This window comes from Gekko japonicus, unplaced genomic scaffold (assembly GCF_001447785.1).
Source record: "Gekko japonicus isolate JY-2015 unplaced genomic scaffold, Gekko_japonicus_V1.1 scaffold2404, whole genome shotgun sequence".
NCBI lineage: Eukaryota > Metazoa > Chordata > Lepidosauria > Squamata > Gekkonidae > Gekko > Gekko japonicus.
The window spans coordinates 78,938-82,971 of NW_015172620.1; the positions used below are offsets into that span (position 1 = coordinate 78,938).

Here is a 4,034-nt window from a genome sequence, read left to right on the forward strand (position 1 = left end):
GATCGCCCATGCGGGCAAAAACGGGTGGGAAAACAAAGCGGCGCAGGAGGAAGCGCTACGAGGCATTTTACACAGCACCCCATAGCACTTCAGAAACGGTATAGAAAAGTGGAGACCACTTGGAAGCAGTTTGCAGGTAAAACGGTTCAGCCACGTTTCCTGAATGGGACAGAAGCGTTTCTGTCTGAAAGTGAAAATATACTCCGGTAGGGAATCATTACTAAAACAGTTCTGTCTGAAATGTCAGACCAGAAACCGTTAGGGAACAGTTCCTGAACCGGAATATATCGGCTATCTGAAATTCCCTGTGTGAGACAAGATGCTGGACCAGGTGGACTGCTAGTCTGATCCAGCAGGGCCCTTCTTATGTTCGTAGCTGGGTTCCAAAGATGAGTCTTTAACCAGGCCTTATATGCTTGCCAGTAATGTAGTTCCAAGCCCTTCTTCCCAGGGCTCACTGGTTACAGTCAAATGTAAACAAGGTATGTTACTGCTTCAGTCTTACAGCAGTACTCTGTGATGGTTGTTATTCCAAGTTACACTCTTCACTGGTGTCCCCTCAGCTCTCACAGGAATCCTCTCCCAAGTTGCCTCTCTCTGTTTTCCCTCCCTTTCTTCCGTCTCCCTCCTACTCTCAGAAAAAGGCAACAGTTTCAGAGTCAGGGTGGGAGGAGAAGTCTCAGAATCCCATTGCACTGTGTTGGCCCACCATTCCTCACCAAGTGAGAGTGTTCCAGTGTCTTTGTTCATTCTTCAACCTTTTGTGAGACTAATTCTAAACCCACTTCACTGGATAAATTAAAAATAAGGGGATCATAGGCAATGTTCCCTCTAATCTGTGGAGTCTTGTGAGCAAGAATTCTACTTTGTGAGCTACTAGCATTAAAGTTGTGAGCAAGCGATTTGGCTACTGCATAAATCAGTTTGCTCTGGAGCTGTCCTTCCTGAGCGAAGACAAAAATGCATGAGCCAGAGGCTAAAAAACTGTGAGCTAGCTCACACTAACTCAGCTTAGAGGGAACACTGATCATAGGAGACAACTATAAAATTATGAATGATGAAGTGAAAGAATTTTTGTGTGTGTCAAAGCACTGGAACTGACATCAAGCAATGAAACTGATTAAGAGTAGATTCTGGAAATGGAATGTAATAATTTTTCGTACTCAATAACTTTTTTTAAAAAGTAGATTCTGGATAGAATGACTTATGCAGCAGTTTACAAAATTCATTGCTACAGTGTGTTATAATGGCTACCAGTGTAGATGATTCTTTAAAACACATTAAACAAACCATGAAAACTTGATCTATCAATAACTATTACCGGTAGCTAAAAGATCCAAGAATGGAGCTTCCATGTTCAGTGGCAGTATACCAAAGTCTAAAAACAAACAACAGGAAAGCTATTATGAGCTTCTTGTGACCTTCAGAAGCACTTGGTTGGCTACTGACCAAAAAGATTTTTGATCTGATTCAACAAGGCCACTTCCATGTGGTTATATTTAATATGGTAAGTGGCCATGCCTTGTATTGAATAAGCAAGAAAGCTGGGCCATCAATGTACAAGGTAGGGATCTCTCTATCCTCAGGAGATTCCTCATGTATCCAGAAAAAGTTGGTTTGTAAATTAACCAGGAGAAAACTCTTTTACAGAAGAACAGGCCGTTGAATATTATGTAAAATTTCTGTTGTTCTTATGGTACTGCTTTTAACTGTCTCTCACCCATGTAGCTCTTACGGAAGAAGGGTGGGATTTTTTTTTAAAAAATGTAATAAAATACAACACGCATGCCCGAGTGTAGCAGAAAGCTTTGCTAACGTAAACCGACAAGCCACACACACAGAGGCTGTGGAATCCCTGAAGCAGAGAAGACCCACCTTCTACCCTGGAAGCCCTTTCGCCTAATCCCAGGTTGCGGCAAAAGGAACGAGTCTCTGCCCAGCCCGACCGGACCCTCTTCTTATCGGTCCCCCAGCAGCGGAGCCTCAGGAGGCCGCCTCAAGGGCTCACCCCAGGAAGGACCGAGTCGGGAACAGGAGGAGACTCGGCTTACCTGTCTGGAAACTCAACCGCGCACGCGCCGCTGAGGCAGCCCCGCGCTCCGAGGGGAAGAGGAAGGGCCTATGGAGGAAACAGGGCAGGGAGAGGCTTCGTCTGCCGCCCTGAGCGTGCGCGGTTGAAGGGGGCAGCTAGGAAGGAAGGCAGGCAGGGCGGACTTGGTGTCTTGTTGGAGCCCCTTAGGTTTGCCCCTCCCGAGCCGGGCTTTGCGTGCTTGTGTGAGCAACTCGCTTGTGTACTGCCGGCTACATCTTGTGTGAATATGCAGGACGCGTGTCTGGAGATGGCGTGCTAGGTGGGGCCAGTGCCACGTTCCAGAACCGAGAGTCCTCTCTACCGCCTCCGACGCGTTTCTGTTTAGGCGGGGGGACGACAGTATTTTTTAGCCGACCGCGCAGCTTGACGAGGTGTGGGAAGTCCAGGACTGACTCTCCTGACCTATTAAATTTTATTTAAAAATTGTGCGGCGTGCGGGGTATTAAATAAAGGGTATTGAGATCTGGAGAGAAATCTTCCCACCCTCGCCAATAACGTTTACCTTTAGAAGTGGGCGGAGGGGAGGCGGTGTTGACAACTTGACTGGATCTACATCGTTGGTCTTCTGGATTTTCCCGTCTTCACAAAAATCCGAGTTGTTATAGTGCAGTATCCAGCATTGTGTGGAACCTTCTGGAGTCTGATGTCTACATGGTGAACATTATGCTGGATTGCTGCCTGTATATTTGTTCCTTTCCTCCTGCAGATACCAAAACGATATAAATGGAAAAGTGGGGAACAGGATGAGGTGGAACCCCCTGCCCACTTTAAAATTGGTATGGTCTGCTGTGTAGTTTGATCTTCACATACCTGCTACAATAATACAAAGTTTGAGTCCAGTGGCACCTTAAGACCAGCAAAGTTTAATTCTGGGTATAAGCTTCTGTGTCCATGCACATTTCAGATGTATCAGTAGAAAAGAGCAAGGGTCCAGTAGCACTTTAAAGACTAACAAAATATATGGCAGGGGATGAGCTTTCGTGAGTCACTGCTCAATCTTCAGATACTATATCTTCACTATCTGAAGAAATTAGCACACTGAGCAGTGACTCAAGAAAGCTCATCCCTTGCCACAAATTTTGTTAGTTTTTAAGGTGACCCTTGCTCTTTTCTACAGCTACAGATTAACATGGCTACCCATCTTGATCTAACTTCAGATGTATGTCACCCTTGTGCAAAGTGGTAAAGTCTAAGGTACCAGGATATGGTTGGAAAGTACACTAGGCAATAACCTTACTGAAGCTATGGAGCAGGTTGTTTGCTGCATAGGAGATACCTGGGGAACAAGATATATTCCGCTTTGAGTTTCATGACAGAAAAAAGGTGGGATGTGAAAAATGAATAAAAAGAGAGACCGTTGTTTGTTTGCAAACACAGTAGGCATATGCCAGGACGCATTGTTAGGTTGGCTACATTTTGCTAGCCTGTTCCAGGGTCTGTTTACAAACATTTTCACTTTGCATTTTACAGTGTTTGATGCCAGCATCACAGGACACCAGCCACATAAAATGTAAATGGGCCCTGTTTCGTTGGAAGCCTCTGCTGTCCTGTGGGTTGCAGGTGCTTGTTCATCTAGCAGAAAATACATTTGCATAACTTTCTCACATGAGCACAGGTTTACACACACATTATTGAGCCTATGTCTGTGTAGAAAAATGGCATGTGTAAAGATCTTGCATAGCTGAATTAGTTCTAGCCATCCTGCTAGTAGCTAGCAGTAAGTTATTATGCAGAGTAACTTGTTTGATTGGGCTTAGACTGGAGTGATTCTACATAAAATTATAGTGTTAGAAACTGTACTCACTCTATGTCCTGCAGAGAACCACATTCGCAATTACATTCGACCAGAAGAGCTACATGACTACCCATCAAACACGCACACACACAATATAAGAAATAACAAGTATGTAACTATAGCATTTTAAATAGCCATAGAACATCA

General features: G+C 44.7%; 1 protein-coding gene across 3 annotated transcripts in view; it reads right to left on the reverse strand.

Annotated features, from left to right (window-relative positions):
- MTIF3 (mitochondrial translational initiation factor 3) overlaps window positions 1-2,095 on the reverse strand; it is a 9,956-nt gene extending 7,861 nt beyond the window's left edge. For 2 of the 3 annotated variants that reach the window (XM_015421667.1, XM_015421665.1), the window contains exon 1: window positions 1,876-2,000. The gene's annotated coding sequence lies outside the window, so the exon portion shown is untranslated. Of the gene's footprint in view, window positions 1-1,875; window positions 2,001-2,051 lie in introns of those variants that run through there. The other variant, XM_015421666.1, reaches the window with a different exon arrangement.
- Between the last annotated feature and the right edge of the window lie 1,939 nt (window positions 2,096-4,034).